Source organism: Pleuronectes platessa, chromosome 1, assembly GCF_947347685.1.
Source record: "Pleuronectes platessa chromosome 1, fPlePla1.1, whole genome shotgun sequence".
In the NCBI taxonomy this organism is placed as follows: domain Eukaryota; kingdom Metazoa; phylum Chordata; class Actinopteri; order Pleuronectiformes; family Pleuronectidae; genus Pleuronectes; species Pleuronectes platessa.
In genome coordinates this window covers 3,583,088-3,608,972 of record NC_070626.1, presented here as the reverse complement: position 1 = coordinate 3,608,972, position 25,885 = coordinate 3,583,088, and the positions used below count along the sequence as shown (strand labels likewise).

The 25,885-nt window shown below is 40.9% G+C and overlaps 1 protein-coding gene across 2 annotated transcripts in view; it reads left to right on the top strand.

Moving 5' to 3' along the window:
* Nucleotides 1-3,395: 3,395 nt before the first annotated feature.
* Nucleotides 3,396-25,885, top strand: part of cemip (cell migration inducing hyaluronidase 1) — a 146,690-nt gene continuing 124,200 nt past the window's right edge. Inside the window, exon 1 of one of the 2 annotated variants that reach the window (XM_053419120.1) lies at nt 3,396-3,523. The gene's annotated coding sequence lies outside the window, so the exon portion shown is untranslated. Of the gene's footprint in view, nt 3,524-4,108; nt 4,268-25,885 lie in introns of those variants that run through there. The other variant, XM_053419130.1, reaches the window with a different exon arrangement.

Here is a 25,885-nt window from a genome sequence, read left to right as displayed (position 1 = left end):
GCAATAAGTTTTTTTTTCAACATTTATGTCAAATGAAGCTGCACACAGGGCCCCTGAACTACAAACCACTGAGAAGAGTGGGTTTTCCCCTGTTAACACCAGCAGCCCTCATCCCATGTCTCCTGTGTATACACTTAGGTATTGATTATTCGCCCCGTCAAGAAAATGTGTTCTGCTACCTCAAATAGTGTTTGTGCAATTAATTACTGAGAGTTGTATTAGTTTTGAACTTAGGGGAGTGGAAAAGAGATGCAGTCTTCCTCAACATGCCAAGGGCGATGCAAACCAGGCCCTCCAGCAGCGAGTACAGGCGCACTGGGACCTGCATGCAGGATGAGGAAAGAGAAGTTTAGAGACAGTAGGTGGCCTTCCCTCTGTCTAAGGCAGGGGTGTCCAAACTACAGCCCGCCGGCCATCTGCGGCCCGCCATCCATTTTAAATTGCCCCGCCTAAAAAAAACAAAACCTAACCCTAACCCTTTTTTTTTTTTTAACTCACAATTTGGTAGCACCAAATGGCACTTACTTATCAATCAATCAATCAAATTTTATTTCTATAGCCCATATTCACAAATTACAATTTGTCTCATAGGGCTTTAACCTCAGAGAGAGCCACATGTGAGGGATCCCTCTCCCAGGACGGACAGAAGTGCAATAGATGCCACGTACAGGAAAACATCATCAAGATTAAAGTCTTCAAGATTTAAAGATTAAAGTCTCTAGCAGCATTTGATGAGGGTAAACATCCCGAAGGACAACCCCAACATGACATGCCAAGCAGTCCCGCTGCAATCACAGTCCATGGTCAGCAACCAGCAGGACCACGATCCACCATCCAGACTTATAGCACTTTGTAGTTTTGCTCTATTTTTGAAGAAATTGTACTTCCTTGATTCTTGTTGTTCTGGGTTTGTACCCTCGGGTAGGGGAGAGCGGGGTAATGTGATACATTTTTTACATTTGCTCCCCTCTAGGCGAGCTAAAATTATATATCAGTAAAATGTACACATTTCCCATTAATTCAGGATGTTTCCTAGCAATGGAAATGATCAGAATGTCTTCAGGACAAAGGGCAGTTAAAATATGATTGTTTGTAAAAAAGTGGTCTTGTGTCTCACTTTACCCCAGCTTAGGGGTAAAGTGAGACAGACCAGAGAAATCAAGGGGGTAAAGTGAGCCACTTACTTTTTCCACTTTAAAACTACCATAACAACACATGTTGTAATAGGTAAATTAAGCACATTTATGATTATTTTGATTCATGTGATCTCTTGCACACCCTAGCTTACCTGCACATTGTTTCTCTGTCCAATTGGCAGCGACAGGGACATTGTTTTTCTCTGTGTATTCAAATGCCAGTTCACTGGAGCAAGGCCATGGAACTGGTCAGCTAGTTGTTTCAAGTGATTGGCAAGCTCCTCCTCCATCTCATCTGTGAATATTCTCTTTGCCTCAGCTACTGCACCCCCGGCTACTGATTTTACTTTCCCTCTCTCTTTTTTCTTTATGAATCTTTTGAGGGTTGTCTTATTAATATTTCTATCCCTTCCAGCTTTTCTTAAGGACTTCTTTCCTTGCATGACCTCAGCGGCTACACTCTCCATCTCTGCGAGGGGTGTTTGGCCCCAGGTTGTCTTCCTGGTGTAGTTTCTTGGCATGATGGCTTTTCTACAATGTTCATGGCATTAAAAATAAAACATATGTAATGTAATATTACACTAAAATATGTTTAAGACTAAACTTAACTTGTGCTACATGTCTCACTTTACCCCACAGCATTTGTCTCACTTTACCCCACAGCCATCATTTTAGAAAAAACATCTCTTAGCAATTCAGGCTAATCTTCAGCTAGCATCAATCACATGGTTTTATATGTTGGAAGTTCATCAACATGTATGATAAAAGTTTTTTTTATCTGGATCAATTTTTTTGTACACAACAGTTGATTAAGTTCTAAGCAAGAAAATTTACTTTGTGAAAAAACATTCTAACCACAGCAACAGCACCAACTTCCCCTTCATGGCAAGGGTGGAATGGGAGCGGCTTGAAAACATAATGATCACATGACCACAAATGTGTTCTGTTGCCTAGATACAGGGGGTGTCTCACATTACCCCGCTCTCCCCTACCCTTGAATGCACTGATTGTAAATCACTTTGGATAAAAGCGTCAGCTAAATGAATTGTAATGTAATGGACTATGGCCCACTGTATTGTACTTCTCAGTTTTGACACTAGGTGGCACCCAACTCACCCCTGACCTGCCAGCTGTACCCTCAGAACGCCGCCACGCCCCCCCCCCCCCCCCCCCCCCCCCCCCGCCCTAAGCGACGCGATTGAGGTGCAATGTCAACAGTCCGCTCCAGGGCAAGGGGGGCGTGACGGCGTGAGTGGCCCAGACCTTCACATTTTTTTCTGTATGTGGCCCTCGGGATGATAAGTTTGGACACCCCTGGTCTAAGTCATGAGAAACCAGTTGCTGAGCCAAATGAGCCCTGCTGCCCAACCACATGACTGAAGCCCCATTCTCCACATTGAGTAGTTCTAAAGCTGCATTTTTTATCTTTTTAACTGAGCCTTGCATTAAGTTATTCATCAAGGAGAGGCTGGATGAGCTGTCAGCTTCACGCTCCTCTGGATTGAGCTGTGAAAGAGGTTGGTGTCATTAAACCCTGCACATGGTCAGATTTTTCTGTGACCATTAAGTGGCTTCCTATTCATTTAGATGGGGGCCTGGTCCCATCCTGAAATAAGTGCTGGGGGCTGAAAGGTGAGATATGGATGACACCATTGTCATGAACTAACATTATGAAGTAAAAGTTGAAATTAGAATGAGAAGTTACAGACAAACGACCATGTCTTGCTGATAAGGGTATTGTATTAGCAATCCTGAAGCACAGTTACACTTCATGGGTTTTAGCTTAGATTTTGTGTATAGTCTAGAAGATTATTGAACTTGACGGAATGTGACAAAAAACGAACAAATAGATGTACCTGTCATAAGTGTATTATCTGTTTTTCTTGACAGTGTGGACAAATCTATTATATGACATTAGGAAAAGCTACAGCTGACATAATGATTTATGAATACAATGGTGTAGATAAAGAGGTGTTATGCACTTATTTTTCTTTCTATTCTTTCTATTCATTTATTTTTTAAATCATTATCATATTCATCATTTCCTGTTATCCTGTGTTTGTTATTCTGTGATTGTCTTGTCATTCATCAATGTTTTATCCAGCACCAGTATTTGTACAATCCTGGCAACACCCTCGCAAATATGCAAGTTTCCAAAGAATCTCGGAATAAGGAATACCCCCTCCAAAACTGTCACACGCGCAGTGGGCGTGCCTTTCCTCCGGCTGGAGTAAATAGAGGCAGCGCAGCACCGTGCGCTCCGGACACGCCGCCTCTCCGCGCTCTGACACCGGCTGCTACATGAGCAGCGATCCGCTCCATCTCTGCACCGCTCCGAGCTGCACGTCTCCCGGGCTCCAGGATTAGACAGGGATTATACGATACAGGTCGGTGGGTTGCTGATGACTCTTTTAACACATTTTCAGGGGAGACAGCATGTGTGTGTGTGTGTATGTGTGTATGTGTGTTGATGTTGTGGTGCATCCAGAGAGGCTACTTCGGGGCATGGTTTTGTGGCTGCGAGCTACAGGTGTGCTGGGAAAGCTCCGTGGGTAAATTAAGTCTGTGCGGGTAACGCTTGCTGCCCGGGGGGGAGCGCACTTTACGGGCATGTCACAGGAGCCGGTCCCGGTCCGAACTGGACTGATTCAGGTCCTGCCAAGACCTCAGGGGCAAAGGTAAGTGGACTCCCGGTCAGTGCGCGCTCTCACCGTCCTCTCACCGTGCGTGCAGCCAGACACTGAAATGCAAAGATAAGCCCATGAATGACAACAAATAAAGTGTCCATGAGGATAGAGTGGCAGTGCTGCTATGATTGCGCTTTACCTCAAGATGCTGCCAGAACACTGCTTGTTATTCCTGGGCAGAGACAAGACACATTTACTGGCGCTTGGATCTCAAACAACACTTGCGCGTGAGAGGTTGTTATCTTCAGCAGCGATTGGAGGAATCCCGAGGAAAACACATGTTGAGATGTGCGCGGGCTCCAGGTGTCAGCAGATCAGCGGTCAGTTAGCGTAGAGCAGCGGGCTGCAAGTTCTCCTCCGCTGCGCTCTGTTCAGCGTTGGCTCGGTTGACATTCGCCTCTAGAGGAAACCAGGGCACTGTGCTCCCCAGTCTACTTCCAACAGGTCAGTGGACCGTTTCTCTCCCTAACGTATGCACGGATTCTGTTTATCACCTGTGTATTCTGTGCGGATCGGTGTAGCCAGAATTGTATAAATATTGAGGTCAATTGTCCTAAATCCCCTCAATGCACCCCATCCCCATCCCTTTCGTTCTTCACATTTAATCCAGTGCTGATATTGGCCGATTAATATTTTAGATTTGCACAGTCAAATTGAATCAATTTCAACATGAAAAACGCTCAATACTGATTTGTATTCCTGTAATTTGAAGATATTCCTTGAATTTAACTAACTGCATTAGACCAGGTGTTTCAGATAGTTATATTATACACAGTACTCATGTTTAATTCAGTTCCATGCAAGTCCTCTGTAACACTTTAAATTAAAATATAAATGTCATACTAATGTCTGAAAAAGATTTGCACAATATTAAGCAGTCTCCATGTCTGTATTACTGACTGTGGTGTGCTGACAATGATTATTACACTTCGTATGTCTTCATTTGCAGTGGAACTCAACCAGGGTAAAGGCAGCTGTTTGTTGATTGTGTGTTCGTGAGTGGAAATTGTGGGGATTAAGTGGAATCTGTGGCTGACTACTTTCTCCCCCTACTCCCTTAGCACCTTTAGTGTCCTCCAGAGAGGATGAGGAGGAGAGTAGAGCTGTTACAAAGCCCGAGCAGGCTAGGGATGAGTGGCAGAGACGATAATGATGAAGAGGAGTAGGAAGAGGAGGATGGCATTGTTTTGGAACAGAATTTGTGTCTGAGTGAGCTGCTCCGTAAAAAAACAAGTTACGCAAACAGTTGCCACCAAAATTAAGACTCAGCACTCAAAGTAACAGGGTTGTCAGTGTCAGTTGTCAGAGGCTTTTGATGATGAAAACAGAGAATAATGGAGGTGTGGAAAATCTTGAAAATTAACCAGCTGAGAGAGAGCTGCCTCCCAGGGTGTGAAGCTGGAGTGGAGATTACCAAGCGGCTGTGTAGTGGCATTTCCCTTTCATCTACAGCTGACTTGCAAATGTACAAACTGCTGCGAGAACTGTTTTGTATGTGTGTGAGTGTGACTGTTACACTGTGTATGTGTGTGTGTATTTGTGTGTGTGTGTGTGTGTGTGTGTGTGCGTGTCAGCGGCTGAGAGATTCCTTTCCTTATAATAGGTTTGCATCACGAATCTGCACCTGCTCTGATGTGTCTGATCTGCTGCAACTGGTCTGAGTTCAGCTGCTCTACAGACTCAGTCTTAATAAGGACTGCAACATTTCACTACTTAAAAAACAAAGCTGACCTGCCATCACTGTGAGCAATGTATCAGCTGCATATCAGAAATAAGGTTTATAACTGACAGTTATGAAGAAAAAATAAGTGTGACTGGACTAATTTCAATGAATATAATGAAGAAATTAGGTAAATTCACTTATCAGGCAAGTTACAAATATATAGACAATGCACATATCAGAGTTCAGACAATATATCCTTCCCCTAAACTTAATCAAAGTACTTTTGTTGCTTATTCCACTAACGGTCTAACTAATCTGTGACAGTTTGAATACCCATCTACCAAAACTACCTCACATTTATGCATAAGTGTTTAATCTATGAAATTACCTCAACCTAAATGCAGTCTTCCCTTTACACATCATCTGACTGATCTGTCATGAAGACAACTGAGGGACATAAAGAAACATTCACACATGATCTTACAGTCCTTTGTGGCCAAAGTAGTGTAGATTTAAAGTGATAATGTGCGTGTGTGTGTGTGTTTGTGTGTGTGTGTATGTGTGGTGTGGGTGCTCTGGATACAGATTGACAGAACTACATGATCCAGTTTAATCCAGTGTATGAAAGCTTTGACATGTGTTTCTCTAAAAACTGTAACTTAACAGTATTATTGTGGAGGCCACAACATTTTGTGTTTTCGGAATCTTTCCCGTTTGGCACGAGCAAAGCTGCAGTTGAATTAATTTGAATGCATTTGCCACTAATTAAGGCCTGATATTAGGCTGTTAGAGATGCATCGTGAGTTTGCCAGGCAGGAATGGAGTTGCTGAATCTGAAATAGTGTCTGAAGACAAAACCTGGGCCTGCAGTCACACGCAGTTGTATTCCTGCAAGAAGGAAGGAATGCTACCTGAAAATATCAGTAAACTAATTCTGCCCAAACTTCAGCACAAACTATGGCATGAGTGAGAAGCCGTGGTGAATCCCCCTGAGTGCTGGCTGCATAGGAGGTGGTTCTGCTTCTTGTTTGTATGGAATGAGAACTCTGTAGTTATGAGATCTGAAGATTACAATGGTGCAAACTGTAAAAATACTTAATCTTCAAAATTATCTTTTTACATAAACAGTAATCAAGTGACAATGTCCAAGAATTTCCCCCAAAATAAAATACATGTATTTGCATAGGCATGCAACATTACACTTTGAGACCACATTAAGACATTGTTGTTTAGTTATTAGTGAAAGAAATAAGTTTTTTCTTTCTAATTACTACATATAGAAAATAAACTATTTACATATATATAATCTGGCAACAACTTTAATGCTTTTGAGCAAGTCAAGACTTCTAAGAGACCGCTGAACTTTCTAAAATCCATAGACATCCTGAACCTTTGGCCTCTCCCGTGTCATGTCTGGGAATCAGCCCTTTTGCAATGTGAGGAACGTAACACTGGGCACAGAAATAAATTTCTACTTTCCAGTACAGGCTGGAGTTTCCACACACACATCCACACATACAGTCAAGGGGAAGAACTATCAGAGAGCTGCCACTGTGCATGATTGGGCCGGCAGCCAAAGGCCACAGTTTACTTGAGGAAATCATCAGTTCTCTTGCTTCTTTTGAAAGAGGGAAATGTCTTTCCCCTCCAGTCAGGCCTGTCCTCTGCTCTCTGCTCTGGAGAATCATAGATCCATATTTGTAGATGAGGTTGCACAGATGGAATCTAGAAATATTTTTTCATTAATATCTGTGACCCCTTAATGAGCTGTGAAATTGTTTAGAGCTGTTGCTTTCCTGCCTGAACTTGCATCCCTGCAACAGAAGTGGCAAGACCCAACTTAACCCCACAACAAAATGTTCTTAATTGATGTAATAAAATAGCCATGACTGGCCTGCGTGGATAACTGGGTGTAAATAGATTCCAGGCCCAGCCCTGGCACCTCCGCACACAGCTGCTCACGCTTTGTGTGCAAGTCTGTTATTTTTGTCGACTGATCACACAAAGAAAACCCAGACAGACCTCCACCTCTACCTGCACGCCACCGCAGCAGCTTTAACTCTTACACAGCAGCTGCCTAAAATCTGACATTAACGTGACACAATGCAGCCACGTCGTCTTATTTAGATCAAAGCACTGAGAAGTGGGGTGAAGTGTGGCATACACCCAAAGGAATTCTTGTTTACCCACATTTTGGTTGGGAGAAACTGGATTTACCACCTTTGCAGGCAAAGAAAAGACCTCTGACAGATATATATAGCACACATGTTGTCAGCACATTGCTAAATGGACAAAAGCTGACAAGTAGATTAAAGGACCCATCGTATGCCCATTTTACCACAGTTGATATGGTTCCTTGAGGTCTTAATGAAATGTCTGTAACATATTTTGGTCAAAATAGTACAAGTAAATGAGTTTGACCTACTGTGTGTGTGTGTGTGTGTGTGTGTGTGTGTGTGTGTGTGTTCAGGACTCATTTCTTTTGTTTTTGAGGGTGCCATATTTCCCTCAATCAATGACATCAAACTTTATTTGTGTCTCAGTGTCTGTTTGGATCCAACCTTTGTGAATGGTGAGTCTGATACTCAATAGTCAGACATTCAGTGAGGAATATTTCTTTCAGGGGGGAAATTGTTAATTAAGCTCTGAGAAATCTTAACTTCCAACACTTAAGTAGCTGTTGTAGTTTCAGGTGTGAGTGTGAAGCTGCTGCAGGGCCTTTATGCAACTGGCCAAGAATGTCTCAGAAGTGATTAGGAGTTTTTAAGCGGAATCAGAGCAGGCACGGAGCTGTCGACAGAGATAAAGGAGCCTGTCTGTGCTCTCCAAACAGCAGATCTCAACATGATACCACTGCACTGACCCTGTATTAATGCCTAACACACACACACACGCACACACACACACACACACACACACACACACACACACACACACACACACACACACTGTGTTGAACGCCTGTAGATCGAGGGGTGTGGAATATTTTTAGTCTGCTGTAGAAAACTCTACCTGCATCATACTAACTGAGCGTAAATACAAACAAATCTTGAGTTTGACTGTCACTGCTAAATTGGGTTCAATTTATCGAAATCATAGAAAAACACATTTTCTTTCTCACCTCGGATGGAACTGCTTTTATCCCAGTTTGATCCCTCACCTCCTCCCATCCACATGTTGTTGTTAAATCCTTGGGCAAGACTCCAAACCTCTAATCATTCCCCACGGTCAGGCCGGCACCTTGCATGATAGTGCACAGCCATCACTGTGTGAGTGTGCATGTGAATTCAGCTATTTATGTACCACAAGGGGTGAGTGAAATCAACTGAGCTGCTAAACATTGCTCTGAGCCTTAAACCATTTTCATGCCTGTTATGTTCTTTGTTTTGCTTTTACATGCTGCATTTACCTGTCTTGTTATTTTGTCTGCTACAGTGGAAAATAACATGGAGACAGCATTTTGGCATTTTTACCATTTTCAGACATTACACTACTCAGTGAAACTGTTGAGGTGGAGTAGCAGCTCCTCTAGGCAGGTTGAGGCAAGTTTTACTGCAGTTTTAACACTCACCACGGAAGTTGTTAAATAAAATCTCATCCTCACCTTCATCACATTGTTGCACACAATCTCACACACACACACACACACACACACACACACACACACACACACACACGCACACACGTAGGGAACCTGAGGTCATAGCACAGCTGGTGAGCTGCATATTACTGCTTAAGTTCTAAATAATGTATAGGAGTAGTGATCCAAACAAGCATCCTCACAATGACCTCGACGCGACTTGACTGCAGTCAGCTCAGACCAGATGATATATGTAAGATGTTATTTTGCATTAACTTATTATTATGAGGTAAATGTTGATTTTATAATGTAGTGGGCTATTGCATAACAACACCATTAATAAATAGATTGCCTCTCTGGAAGATTTGAAAGAAAGAAAAAAGACGATACCACTTCTGTTTTCCCCGGTAGCATAAATGAGGGATCACTGTGGGCATTTTACCGGGTGGAAGAAAATCGTTGTCGGAGGAGGTAATGAAGGGGAAGAGGGAGAGCGTAATATAAAATGAGATAAAACAAAAATGAACTTCGGATGGGTCTGACTTGGAAAGAGCTCTCAGGCTCAGAATTTACATTCAGTTTGCATTATTTCACCTGCTTACTTATAAGAAAGTGGGGGTTTGCTCTGCCTTCACCACAGCACTGAAAACAGAAAGACTTACAGTAATAACAACTGAAAACACTTTAAAACAAGTTCACTAGTTACAAGAAATTCCCTGATGTTACTCAAATGCGATATTCTTTTACACTGGCAGATGTACATCTTTTCTAGGAGATGAACCTGAACTAAAATGATTTTTTACACTTCAGTTCTTCAGTTAATTCATAACCATTAAAACTGTCTCAGACCCTTTAAGCGGTATTCCAGTGAGTTTACAACACCGGCTAAAGTCTAGAAACAGATTTTTCAAAGGAATGTAATCAATGCAGGAGCAGACATTTTCTCTCAGGTATGGGTCATGTTTAAAAAAACTGCATCCATCATTTCCCGCAATGCAACTTCTTTTGTGAGCCTCTCTGTCTGCTATTACCCACATCTTTCATGCTCCACATGTTAAACAGCCTTTCTATTACACATTTGTTGTTTAAATAACCTTGGTCATCATGACGCCATCAGTAATTTTTCCTCCATTCAGAGGTACAGTAACTATTATACACGCGTTTTTACAGACCGAGCAATACTCACAGTGACTGGTAAAGCAGGCCAGTTGGGTGCTCCTTATAGAATGACAACATTTACAAAAACTACTTTCATTCAAAAAATCTAAGAGAAAATAAGTGGCCAGTGGTTAAAGTTACCGCAAGTCAGACCTCTGGGACTTCAGTGGAAGCCGCTGTGGTGGGTGTAAAAACACTTAAATTGCCAGATAGCTGCTGAAGATATGTATGATTAAGTCAATGTTCAACTGCTTTCATACTCTCACTACCAGTATATGTATCTTCGGTCCAAAAATACATATCGGGGGAAGGCATGCAGGACAGGGCTTGCTGGAGCTACAGCATCCAGGAAGGATGACTGACAACCAGCAGCCAGATAAGAGATGATCACCAATTGCAGATTCACATTCAACACACAGCACACCGGACACCCTACCATTACACAGCATGTCCACCCTTTGTATCAATGGATGAATATTAAAAGAAGGTGCTGCCCATTGGGAGTGGTGGTATGACATGCTATCTTGCATCCAGATGAGTGTGTGTGTGTGTGAGAGAGAAACTGACAAAGACATTTCTCTGCATTCTGAAAATAAACCCTGCGGAAGGACTACAGGTTTGACAGCAGCTCATGGGCAACACAGAAGAAACCTGTGAGAGAAAGAGAGAGAGACATGAATACAAATTAGGAGAAAGAAATGTCATAAAATGGATGGAAATCCCAATGTCACTTTGCACATGTCAGATCAGAAAGCTGCAGAACTACAGCTGCTACCAAGCTGCTGTCATATCCATTCACATTCCTACATCTCACATTGAGGTGATTCTACCACTCACATTTGTCTCATATTCCTCTCAAGTACATGAATGAGGTTTTTTGCATGAACGATGGATCATATGTAGATAGAATGGGTCTCCAGTTACAGTGATCTCTCTGAGGATTAACAGCCGTTACCATGATTCATTACCCATCGTGTTTGTACCAATGATTCATTGCAAGAATAAAGCTGCAATATTATGAGAATAAAGTTGCAATATTTTGAGAATGAAGTCGTACATTTAAAAGAAGGAAGTCGTAGTATTACGATAATGTCGTCATTTTAGGCTAAATGTCATTTTAGAGGGGGTGACATCACAAGATTAGCTCGTCGGCTCTGATAAAATGAGGAATGTGGAGAATCTTAGTAGTAAGGGTTTCACAAATAACAAAATACTTTTAGCTCATCAGCACCATAATGTGTCTGGACTTTGAGAAGATTGTGTAAGAAAGTGAAACTATTCTGAAGAAAGAACCAAACAGACTTTTTGTAGGAGGAAATGTATTACTGAAGAATTTTAATTGGTTTTCATTCTCGTCTTGTACTTTATTACTAAATTATGTTACGACTATTATTCTTGTAAATGACCATATTTCACATTAAACAATGACTTTTTTCTCTTTCTACATTCAAAAGACAACAAACATGGTTTGTGAAAACACAGTGATCTGGAAGTCCAAGTGACCATTTGTGCCAAATCGAAGACATTCCCTCAAGCCAACCATGTTCAAGAGGCAAGAAAGTGTTTTGGAGGTTCACTAGACATTTGGCCACCAAATTCTAATCAACTCATCCACACGGTTCAAGTGAACGCTTCCCTCTTGGCCAGCATATGACACTGTTTGACTTACAGGTACCACACAGCCAATGCAATGAGCACATTTTGGTTAACCTCATGTTCCCTGCTCAAATACCCCATTTCTCTGCATGTGGTTGCAGGAAATACCACGTCTGCTGTCACTTTACCCTTGATTATTCAGCATTTCCTTAACCAAAAGCATACAAGCACATGCACATGCACGTGCACACACACACATACAAATGTGGATATTGATGCTTGCCATTCTAAACAGATCTTGGCACATTAGAAGGAAGGACCACTAAATAAGCAGGACTGTGTATGTGTCTGAGTGTGTACTCATGCTTGTTACTGAGGTAGAACATCTTGTCGGACATCCTTGTTAAGGTCAGAGGTTGTGGTTAGGTAATGGTAAGGCATGAATTGATTAAGGCTAAGTTTATAGATAAGGGTTATGGTTTGGCTTCAATTAATGGAAATCAATGCAAAGTCTTACTAATGATAGCTGCTCAAACCTGTGTGTGTGTGTGTGTGTGTGTCCTCCTAGGTGAAAGAGATAATAGTGCGAGTGCAGTATAAGAAACGCATAGTGTTTGCTGTTATTTTTCTATTGGATTGTGTTTTTCTCCTCACAGGCACAGCCTCAGCCCAAATAGCAGGATTATTATTGAAGCGTTGCTTTGAAGTGATGCCTCAAAACACACGTTGGCAAATCAAACGTTTTAAAGTGTTTATTAATAAAATGGTTTTGCAGCAAGACTCTGTAGACTCAGGTTGAGGGCATTTGCATTTGTCGATAGATGTATGTCGCTTACATTTGACAGTAATCCATTGAAGTGAGAAGAGCATACGAGTCCCTGTAGTGGATTGTAATTATCTTATTTTTGTCTGATGGAGATATTTCCTCATTCAAAAGCCAATAGACAGCCATAGGATAACGTTGAACTCAGTGTCAAGGGGCTGCCACTACTTCTCTATAAAAGGTTTTTGTCAATAAACTGATAGAGGTAAATGGAGGCCTCTACTCAGCCAGGTCATAATTCATTCTGATGCCAAATCAATGGCTTTAATGAGGTGTATGCAGGTTGGCATTCATGGATTTGTGTGCAATTAATTGTGTGCATTTGTGTGTTGATAGTATTATAGAAGCTGGCTGCAACCCCGTTACATGTAAGAACTGAGACGGTGTGTATAAACAAGTTTGTCAGATACTTGGATGGAGGATGGAGGATGAAACTAATTCTCCATGTCATAGCCCAGGGTTAAAAAAGGATGAGACACAGTAAATTAAGTTATTAGAAATTATAGTAACCATTGCATTAGTGTTCTCGGGTGCACTAAAGTGTGTGTTTTTAGATTTTGTGTAACCTGTAGTGAAAGTCCTGTTGACTAGATTTTGTTAGACCAGGAAATAAACAGACTGAAGTTTAGGTTTCCCAGTTTTACCCAAATTCACCCTGTATGTTCAGAATATTGTGTAAATCAAGCTACTTGAAGAAATGACTTATTACATATCGAAATCTGATATAGATTGTTTCAGTCTTTTTCAATTGATATTGACAGTTAGGATAGACAGTAAGTCATACAAGGTGTGGATGAAAGATAAATTTCTCCTCTGATCTAAATCTATAGGATAATTGTAAACATGTTTGGTATTTACAACTGGAATCAGGACCAAGGAACAGTGCTGGGATGTAGTGGGCAATGTGGCAGGAGAAGGATTTATTATATGATCCAGCTGATGAGGTTTCAGTCATGTCAAAGCTTAGCTGATATTCTATCAGCTTCATCTAGTCATGCTGTAATTTATCGTCCTTGTGGCCGACGTCCGTCACTCTCCAAATGTTTTTGCCTTTTCTGCTCAAATCGCAGATCAAGTAGATTGATGTTTTGGAACAGGAACGCAGGTTTTCTTGAAGTATTTCTGATGTTGCCCAGTGACACAACTGCATCACAGTATAGCTGATATTCAGTGTGCGGTCCACTGACTCACCGACTTTACTTTTCTTTGTGAGGCTTACATGCTTAAACCTGAAGGAAAGCACGCTCTGCTGCACAAGACTTCCTGATAAACACTGCGCAGCATAACGGGTTTACAGTAGTTTAGTCAGCCCACTCATGTGAAATGGATTATTAAGTAAATGAAAAATATGTTTGATGTTAATATTTGGTGTATAAGCTCTGACCTTGTTACACAAGGAAACAAAAAGCTCAGCACAACAGGAATGTAGACCAGAATGCTTCATCTGAAATGGTCAGGGGATCGTCAAAATTCTGAAACTCATTCCTTCCCCCATTTTCTGTTCACAGTTTATTTGGGACTCCGACATTTTATTAAGATATCAACAATATGCAATGATCGGCCTGTTCTGTGAGAGTGATGTACAGTATATGGTGACCGCAGATAGTCCCAGCCCTCTACGGTCGTGATCTGGCTTGGAAGGCCAGTTCCTCATACAATAGGTTAGTCATTCCACAGCTCTCCACATGCATAAACAAAAAAAAGACTATATAGCTTAAGAGCTTTTAAGTTAATGATGGAACAATATGTGGCAAGTGGCAGTTAAGTGTTTACCATAAAATTGATGGACTTAACTTAGTTTAATGGTCCTGCTTCTTCTTCAAGTGGGTATATGTGTGATTTAGCTTAAAGTTTATGGTATTGAGGAAAATGGCTGTTGTATGTTGGGTGTCAAGTCTTGTATATGTCCAGCTGTAACTGCCGGTGATATAGAGAAACTAATAGATCTCAAAACTATCAGCAGAATCAGAAGTTGGACGTTTTCCAGTTATATATTGCCATGATCTCATCGTTTATCTGTTCTCCAATTTCTCTTGCTGTCTGCTTCTTACCACAGGTTAAGACACATAGGTTGTCTCCAGCTGGAGGCAAGGTGATCTTCACATGAATTAGAACAGAATACACTGTGCTGAATACTCTGCCAACAATCACAATTGTCTGTTGGTTCCTTATACTTCCAGATTCGTGCCTCAGAGGATCAACATAAAACTGATGAGAAAGATGATAATAAATTGGCCGTGATTACCTTTGAAATATGCCAACCTCCATTGACAATGACCTGGAGTGTTTTGGCAGTGTGGCTAACTACACTGCCAAAAGCAATATTATCACTTGACTTTTTAAGTACGGCTGCAATGATTTCCTCGCAATACTTTTCCATAACACTGTAAATTGTATAAATGAGAGTCGTAGGAGCTGCTATCAGTAACCATCAACAGAACAAAAATTTCCTGGCAACGTGCAGAGTTTCAAAAAATTGAAATACGAGCCACACCGAACAGTTGAAGGTCGCTCAGTTTTTAGTTTGTCTGTGATCATTAAGATGTGTGTAAAGATCCACCTCCTGCTTCTTTGGTTGCACTTGAGCGCCATTCTCCTTAATTTGAATCTTCTGAAACAATCACCATCATTTACAAGCTTTTCTAAACAAACCACACAATCAATTATTTATCGAAGCTCAATGGGCCAATTGAGAATTGCAAGTCTCAGTCTAATAAAAATAGTTTGTCATTTATATGTTCAGAAATCATCCCTTTGTGTCTACATGCTGTAGAAAAGATCCAGGACATTCTGTTGATTCTAATTTTGTGCTGGGTAGCCAATGGGACGACTGGAGACTTTTATTGCACTTGTGTTAAATATTGTGTTGCCTTTTGAGTTACGACCACATTTAAAGGAACTTAAACTTGTGTTGCAGAAACCAAGTTGCACTCTACATGAACATGCGTAGGACAAAAGTGTTTACAAGGCCATACTATTTCTTTCGTTTCAGAAAGCATGTAGTTCCATCAAGGTTGATTCTGTTATAACAGGAGTTCGAAGCTACACAGTTTTAGCAGATGGATGCATGGTCAGATCAGTTTTTGACACAACATGCCAATCAAACATTTAAATCTGAAAAATTATCCAAACAAAAACAAGTCCTTCATCATCTCTTTCTGACAGCTAGACAGAATCCTGTCTTCCTCTAGTTCCAACTACTGTATATAAAAACAGATGACACATTTTGCCCCATGGAAATGAAGCCAACATTTCTAGGGTAGAAGTGCTGTTACTTTGTGATGGTGACATCTGCAGAATGATTGTTGAGTGGAGCCACGATATAGAGATCCCCACATGACCAATCACATTACAGTTTCAATTGTCAACCACGATGTCTCAGCCTATATTTTTATCGCATCAAAGAACTAATTAAAAACAAGCTGAAGCATGAGCACCTAATTTTAGTTGGTTCCATGTCCCATCGGCTAACATTCAGCCAGCCACCAGTGAACAATTGTTATGCTCTGGCTTCACTTTGGGAAACTGTCACATCTTCCATCTTTTTGTTGTCCAGAGCAGCTGGTCATCCAGCTCTGCTCAACCTAAAATGCTGGTCAGGAAATTTGTGGGAAAATCATCAGCACAGTCATGTCATCAAAAGTCACATTGCTTATTTTTGTTGTTGTAAGTTTTGAGTCTACAAAACACACTGTGTTGTTCATTTAAGAAAACATTTTGTCTAAGTTTTAAATTTTCTATTCATTTCAATAGTGATATGAAGTAAATTAGTCCTTCAGATGTGAATCAAGACAGTTTTTTCATCTGGCTCACACTATGAAGCATTTGTGCATGGTGTTTTTAGAAGTGAATGTCAGCTCAATACAGACACACGCAAAGCTACCACACTTCAGAACAAGAACATACAATCCAAGTTGTCTGAAGTGGCTACTCAGAAACTGTGCCTTTGTATTCAACAATGTACAGCAGAAGTCATTAATCATGGTTGTTCCAGGACTGCATGCAGCCTTCTTGGACTCCCTCGCTAGCTATTATGCGAAAGTAGCCTTTAGACAGGTGTTCACCCTGACTGTGGTGTTTTGTCCAATCAGAGCCAACACATATTGAGTGATTAAGTGAACCAGTGGACGGAGCACTGTTCACAGTGTAATGTATAGCGGATGAATATGTGAACTACCTGGTGTAAATGAACCAGTAGTTCATCAAGCCTGCTACACAATGACATGGACAGCAATTATATGTATGGAGCCTTTAAATCAATTAGATCCACATTATTATGTGCAAATCTCACATGCAGACCCAAACCAACAATACGTTTGTAATAAGTCAGTAAATCTGAACAGGACCAAAAGTAGCAAGTACAAATATTTATATTTTTTTCTTAACAATTAATAATATATGATATTTATATATCTATAATGGGTTGTATGTATTCCATTTACTCCCAGCCTGCATGCATTCATAAGAATCAGTGTGTAGGTATTGTTAAATTATGTGTAATCAGCTGATACATTTCCTTATGGAAAGCAGTCATGTCATTCAGGCTTCAGGCAGAGGCCGCTGACTGCCAGCGAGCCTAAGCTACTGTTAGCCACTTGCTCCTAAATGGACTCTGGGGCAACACCACAGGCCAGAGATTACATCAGCAGTGAAATCCTGTGTCCCCTGTCTGGGGCTCTCTGAGCTCTCTGAACTCCCTCAGCAGTGGAGCAGGATTTACAGTTCTACTAATGGACAATCATTTCCAAACCTGGAGGAAAAGAAGAACACATCCAATTAAAGTGAGCTCCAGCCCTGCAGGGGCCTCTTAACGAAGAAAAGGAGCTTTGGTGGAGTGTTGACATCAGGTCCCCAGACTCTTAAACACTTGCCTACAGCAATGCGATAAGTGCAGTTGAATACATGTCATTTTCAAACTTAAACCAAGCCTCATTCATTCTCTCACCTCATATTAAACTATAAAAGAAGAGAGAGGAGTAGAGTGGGCCTGATACAAAAATCATCTGTAGTATCTCACAGGAAAAGACGGCTCTGAAGGAATGAGGAGATCCAACTGAGTTTCTGTGCTTTCACCTTCACTGTCTTCCTGATCAGACATGTGTCCTCTTGTAGTTTCCCTGCTACAGTGAAGACAGGTGAGGCTTTCTTCTCAGATAAATACAGAGACACATAAAGAATGTGACTTTATTGCAGGTGCACGGGTGATGGCATTGTAAACACAAATAGTGTGATGACTTATAATCTGCACTGATTAAGATAAATTACATACAATGGTAACAAAATTACTTGAAACACCCGTGCAGCTCCTCCAATCTTGCACAAACATTTTTTTTCTCAATTTAAAACCAGCTTCATTGACCGGTAAAGATTTATATTCTAATGGCCACTCTGCTCTTTTTCTCAGAAGTATACTACTCTATGAATTATTGGAGTTATGATTACACACTATACAAATACAATTTAATTGAATTGAAGGTTGGACTTGTTTCTTATAGAGTCACTTATTGTACCCTTGGATGTAAATGACATGTAATAAATCAAAATAGAAACCAAGACAAATCCACAGACACTGTTCCAGCACAGTCACAGCTCATCATCTGTCGGGGCTGGAGTTCAAAAGTCTTCGATATTCTTTATCCAGATGATTGCGAAAATCCCCTGTGGTATTAAAACATGTATTTCCATATGTGTTCATATATGTTTCCAACGCATTCCTCTCTATGTCTCTACAACATTTTAAAATATGTTGTGGCAAGAAAACCCATTTAAATCCCCTGGTGACTATTCTCTATATAATTCATAGCTTTGATCTTTATGTAACTCACATGAGAAGACAAATATGATGTGCTTAAGCTAATAACACACAAACAATTTCTATCTTTATTACTAGCCTTTGTTAATATTGAAACTCCTTTGGCAGGAAAACCTCCAATAACTGTTTTGGGAGTTGTTGATCATCGCTTCACAATGTTGAAGAGAAATTTGAACAACTTTTCAGAAAGGACACATTCTAATAGTGTTTGGTGTGAAGTCTCTTTTGACTTCATTTCACACCATCTCTGTTGGGTTGAGGTCCATCTTAGATTTATTTTGATATATATATATGCTGCATCACCGACGTCTCCTGATGTTCAGCTGCAGACAGCATGTAATTATCCTGTAATATACACCGATAGACTTAATCACAATAAATGTTCCCCTCAAAGATGCTTGCATGTCCAGGACCTGAGGCGGTAAAGATCCAGATTATAATTCTCCATCCGCTTATCTTTTGTTGCAAGACATGGGTCAGAGCACCAGATGCTTTGTGTGAACAAAAATGTGTTTTATATTATTCAAGGTAGCTCTAATACACAACTTCAGTCTGGTTGTAGTGACTCAATATGGAGTAGTAGTTTGTGAGTTATTGGTTCAGATTGATTGGATTGGTTCATTATTGTATCTTTAATGAAGATGCAACCATATTTCAAGACAATTTTATACAAAATACAGATTTTTTCCGGAGAGTCCGCTTCCCTTTTCTTGTTATTGGATTGGTTGTTGGATAAAAAGTCAATTAAAATCTATTCCATCATGTGTCGTAATGACAAACCTAGGCTGTCAAAGTAGACATGAGCAGGGGAAAACATTAACAATCATACCAAGTACAAATAAAGTACTTGGTATGATGGGTGTAGAGACATGAAAAAGAGAACATTTATTTAAAGAAATTGACTAGAAATGAAATCCTAGACAAAGAATTCATTAAATAAGCTCACACCCACACACGCCAAGGTTTTTAAATGCATAACAGTGTATTATAATACAGTATGTCAACCTGATCTCTACATTCAGCCCACAGCGGTGCAAAGTGTCTGAAGTCCAAGTGGGGATAATAGAAAGGCAGTGAACAAACAGTGGAGCTAGAAGCAGTCCCTTCAAAATCAAAAGAGTCAGGGTCAATTTACAAATGCTCCAGTGTTTTCTGTGGGAAACCGAGTACGAAGAAGCAGCATTGGTGATAAATGGCTCTGCGTTAGACTTCAGCTGCAACACATCACATTTTGCCCCCCTTGCTTTGTGGTGGCTGCTCCCCTGTTCCTCTCAGTCGGAGGTGCAGGAGACTCTTGTAAATATGACAGCGTGCGGTAGCAGGCCTGCTCTGTACTGTGCTGTGTATTGTTTTTGTGTATGTCTTCAAAACACCAGTGTGTGATAATAAGAGCATTCAGCTGCAATGCTGAAGTGAGATGTTGTGATGTTGAGAGAGAGAGAGAGAGAGAGAGAGAGAGAGAGAGAGAGAGAGAGAGAGAGAGAGAGAGAGAGAGAGAGAGAGAGAGAGTCTGTCATCTTTGACATGACAAGGGCAGAATTTTTTGATTGTCCTCAGGGTCTAAATGACACAATACACACAAGAGTGTCTGTGCCATGGAGTCTCATGCTTGTATTGTTGGTTTCACAGAGACTGACTATGGATCTGATGATATGAACAGGGATCAGTTGCACGTAGCTGTCTGTCAGGCTATAGTGTGGGCTCTTCTACTACAGTGGTCGGCATGGGACATGTGTTGCTTGAAGATATTTTGTAGATCAGATGGATACAGCTAAATCCAGTGGTGGAATATAACTAATGCAAAAACATGTTTACATTTCAATGTAATTCTGCTCTACATTTTCATACTTCACTACGATTCTAAAGGGTAACATTTTATTCCGTATTCCACTACATCTGCAGCTACTAACCCTAACCCTTACTTTGTTGAATAAGATTTGAGCAGACACATTTGCTGACATTCTAAAATATGGTGTACTGATTATGATTATATAAAGATATTTCAAATCAGCTACACCTCTACCAGCTCAAATGCTTAGCCAAATTGACAGATTATCCCTTCCTCCATTATCTATACCACTTATCCTCTGAGAGTTGTGGGGGAGCTGGAGCCAATCCCAGCTGCCATTGGTTGAGAGATGGGGTACACCTCGGACAGGTGACCAGTGTATCACAGGGCTGACATAAAGAGAACAAATCCAATCACCTTTGCAGTCACACTGATGGTCCATTTCGAATCAGTCATTACTCAACCCACTATGAATGTGTTGGGACTGTGCAGGAAGCCAGAGAAACAGGGAGAACATGCAAACTCCACAAAGAAAGACCTTGGCTGAACCGGGAACCTTCTTCCTGTGTGGCGACAGTGCTGCAACAGCATGCTGGCCTATTTTCAAATAAAAAAGCAATAAATATAGTCCAATAATATTAATGTTATACAATAGCTTAACAATTTTATATAATATAATAGTTTCCATTTTTCTACTTATACTTAAAGAACTTTTTTGATACCACTTTGTGCACTTAAATGTCTTTTTTATTGTAGGACTTTTTGTGTTTTAACCGGAGACTCTCACTCAGATATTTGTATTCACATATACAGTCTCTCCGTAGAATGTCCAGGGGATCTGAGTTCAGCGCATGTCTGAAAGCAGCCTATGTGCGCTCTGCACTTCATTCACTGTCTTTAATTCAGGATGAACTGCCATAAATTCATTCCTCACATATTCCGACAACTTATTTGTACTAGAAGTGGAAGGAATGGTGCACATCTGCTTCTATAGTGGCTCATTATTTTTATGTTATGGTTGAAATTTGCAGCTTTCACAACAGAGAAATGTTCTTCCGCAACTCCATGTCTTGTGTGTTGACTGGATTTTTAATGGCATTTTAAAAGGAGGTATGAGTCGCTGAAGAAAATAATTCCCAGGGTTTAGTGTGGTGTCTAGAAACAGATTGCTCCGTAGAAAACAAAATAGTAAACAAGTCATAAATTAAGCCGTGTTTTCCTCTCTTTTGGCAGCTGTCAGCAGGTGTCGTTCATTGTTACAGCTCTCAGCTCTGTTATGGCCTGGAGGTAGGGTGGTTCACACCTTCTTTGTATTTGTAACCGTCTGCCACAAGAGACGTACGGCTCCTCCAAACTATGCTATGAGGACGTGGGGTGTTCTGCTCAGGGCTATGCATGTTGAGTGTGTCTCAGCTTCAGCCATGCCGCTCATAACGTTGATGTCAGACAGAGTATAAAACAGCTGCACCTGGGGGGGAAGACAGCGGCCTCTGTCAGATTTATGATGAGCGACTTGGGAGCAGCTCCTCATCCTTTTCTTCTGCACTGCTTCCTCCAGCAGGGCTCGTGTGCAATACAAGGAGGCCATCCCTTTTACCTCAGGTTCACAGTGCTTGTACCAATTAGATAGCTTGCAAACTATGTGTTGCATTGCATCAAAAGTGATGTAAGGCGCTTTGAGCTCATGTTCTCTGTGACACTTCTGTGCTTGAGGTGGGAGAAAAAGGGAGAAATTCTTCTGATCAGAACCTTTGGAATGTGCTCAGGTTGAAGGATTCAGTTTGTTGCAGGTACAGGCACAGAGCTCAGTATCAGACAATGAGGAGGAGATGCAATACATAAGACATCAAGAGATGGTTGGCACTGATGCAGACATGTGCGATTAAAGTTCACTGTGAGACGGTAACAGGGCATCAAAACACGGTGCACAAAGCAGATGTGAATCAGAGCCGTTAAAACCCAGCTATTTGATTCAACTACTAATTTGCTTGTCAAACCATGTTGTCTCTGTGATCAATGGGGTGGGATGGTGAACCACACCCTCCCATCATTTTCAAACATTGTTACCTGGTTAGGATCCGTCTGAGACTGAAACATCGTCCACTTAAAATTGATTAGTGGTTTGTTGTTGTGCATCGAGGTTCACATGCTGCGGTTACAGCTACACAAATTGGGCTGATGCAGTGAAAAACAAGTAATGTCCCATTTCTGATGTCCAAACTGCTCTGCTAACCCCCCAAGCGAGAATTGCAGATACAGGTTATATCAAAAAATGTAAAGCACTCTGTTAAGTTTTGAGAAAAATCCTGATTAAGTTACAGTGACAGTGTGTTTTTGTACTTATTCCCTAACACTAACCAAAGGGCTTTCAATGTAGCCAGAGACAGGGCTGTGGATGTGAACTCAGGGCTTTGATGTGGCAGCTTCTGGGATTTGCTCTTTAATGTGACTAATTAATTAGCAATCAGTCATATCCAGCAGTAATACCATTAACTGCATTATCAAGGCCTTGTTTGTGAGTTTGAGGAATGTTTCAAAAAACACAATTTAGACATTGCTGCCTGAGTCAGCGACTTGTTGCTGTGTGTTTGATAAGAGGAGACAGTGGGGGAAGGACAAAACACACACAATCACACTGTTTTTGTGACAAGAACTGGTTCCCATTCAAAGTACAGAGATAGGGCTCTGAGGCAACACTGGGTTCACCCAGTAGAACTGCAGCTGTAGCTCTAGTCTAGGAGGAAACTGGAACCGATTGCAAGTGCACATATAGACACGTGCACGTCCCTCTGTCAGCTCTGCATTGTGATAAGCTCTCCTCTTCCACAGCCTCTGTTAAGTATATTAATAGTCAATTGATAATAACCCTTACTCCAGGCAATTAATAATTACTATGCCAGAACCCTGTGCTGCAATTAAATCTCATGCTTATTCAAAGTGTTAGGGGAGATATACAGTAGACTGTGAAACATGATTTATATGGTATTTATATTTATTTATAGTTATACATTTCTCACATGGCTGTCAATATCTGTCATGTGTTTATGAATTCTGCTTCTAAGTGCATAGCTTCATCACCGCACCAAAACAATTACTGAAATCTTATTACCAAAAGATAGCGTGAGTACATTTTGGATTAACAGCAGGGACCCTTAAGGCCATGATAATTAGATTCACTTCTCCACTTTTATTCCTATCAGACGGCATTTCTGATAGAGAGGGAACTGGCAGATGAAATGCTGGGAAATGGTGGCTGCAGTTTTCAGCTCCTGCAGAGGAGGGAGGCGAGCAGACGTGAGGAGTGAAAGTGCTTTATTAGAGTGCTGCTGTCGGGAAGTGTGCAGTTCACTGCGTTAGGAAGCTTCCTAAGTGGACCACGGGCCAGTGCACCACTCCTCAATGTCCCTGTGATTCTGCTGGGACTGTAAGGATAGATGGATAGATGGATAGATGGATGGATGGATATATGGATGGAGGGGCGGAGTGGCTGCACATCCATCAAAGCTGCTGTCAGTTTTTTGTGGTTGAGTGCATGTGTGTGGACAAGAGTGTGAAAAGGGCAATCAAGCAAGTGAGTGAAAAAGAAATGAAAAAATTGTGAGGTACATGCCTTAGGACATAATTTGACAAAATGACATTTTAACTTACTGCTGAAGCTTTTAAAATGTACTCGAATGTGCAAGTGTGTAATTAAAGTTCAGTTGTAGAGGTTCTGCTGTTCCATCCTCCATCCCTCTCTTTTATCAGTCCATGATGTTATTGTGTGAACACTTGATACACATCGTACACTCACAGATGACCCCACTCCAACTGTTCTCAGCCTCACGTCCTAGCCAGGAAATATTTGGGATGATGTCTCCAGGAATGTTGGAGCGAGGCTCTGCTCTCAGAGTTCGTTCAGGTTCAGCCTGGTTACACTCTATTGTTTCCAAATGAAAAATAATCTTTGGCCTGTGATCCAAATGGAAAGGACAAAGTGAGCTGAGGACAGTGAAGGCCAAAGGTCAAAGGTCGTTAACGTGGTAAATTATTTATTCAGAGCCTTTACTGAGGTTAAGAACCAGGAGCACAATATAATAACATTCTTACATTCAAACAGCCTAAAAGAAAAGTCTCAAAAGAACGATTCTACAGTTTGGGAAACATATTTTCTGTGTAAGTTTAAAATGAGAAGTTTCACGTTATTCTCATCACTGTGTGTTGAATGTAAATACTGGAGGCAGTAGAAAACATTAAAACTATTACTCTACTTAAGACAGAAATTCCACTTTTGGAATCATTTCATGTCATATTATAATTATAGTATTTTTATACTGTGAATCATGCCATTTTTATCTGCAGCATTCACAGCTGGGTAGTTAAATTTATACTGTTTGAACTAAATAAAATATTTTATATTTACACAGAGAAAAATTAAATTTGAGTAAAAAGTAAAAAGCAAAAGTTCTCCTGTACCTGAGTAATTATCTTTAATCCCTTTGGATTTAACTCTATGGGTCATTACTGTCAGCTCACTTGACTGCCTCTGTGAGTATTTATGTTTGTTACATGACTTGGAGTGACTGAAGCTTTCAGTAACTCAAACCAATGACTACATCCATTTTCTTTATTTACTTCACAAACTGCAGAATGAAAATCACAGACACACACTCTATTTTAATATGAGTGAGAACACTTTTTAATCCGTGGAAGATGCGTGCCATCAGCTTTACTGCATCTGTGTGTGGAAATTAAACATTGTCAGCCAGCACTGAAGTGTGTTTTCTCTTCACTTCTCGCACCTTCATTTTCTCCTCTGATGGTTATCGTATTTAAAAGCCAGTCTGGTTCCAATCTTTATTCCAAGTGATAGATTTCTCTCTCTCTTTTTTTTTCCCTCATTTTCAATGAGGACTCCATCCTCGGCTCTCTCAGTCAAACCTGATGGATTTGGCGTGGGATCCCAGGGCCGCTCCGGGGAGTTGACTTCTCACAGCCTTTGTGTCTGTGATTGAAAATGGATGTCTTAAATCGTGGCAGCTCCCGTCAGCCCAGGATAAGATGACTGGCTGAGCTGTCCTTCCATGTCGTCGTCCTTTTCCCGCCTCTCCCCGTCGTCTCTGCTATGCTTCCATAGGACTATCTATCATATGTCTCTCACTTGACAGCCTTTCATTTACATTCATTTTTACTCTGTGGTGTCTCCTTTATTAACCTTATGTGATTCCATAAATCAGAACCTGAAAATTAATTCCATCCACCACAGAACAATAATTAAATATAACTAGATTAGCTATGCACTAATCTGTGCTTTGGCTACACGTACAGCTGTGTATAGCAAGATCTTTAATATTTGAATGTACTCTATTAAGCCTAAAGCTCCATTTAGATACGAAGGGGAGGTTGGCTGATTTGAATACTTGCTACACTCACTGATTAGAATCCCATCTGGAGCACACGTCACACATTTCTCTTTTACCCAAGTATTAAACCAGTCCTTTAAGAACTCGCCTTCAGCCTTTTCCATTTAGTAGTGATTAAAAAGGCCGGCTAACCTGAACCCTCTCATTCATTTCAATGTCAGTCCATTGACGCTGAGGGGGTGCCAACACAGAGGTCGCAGGTCGTGCTGTGGGGCACTCATTGACATAATGTATACCCT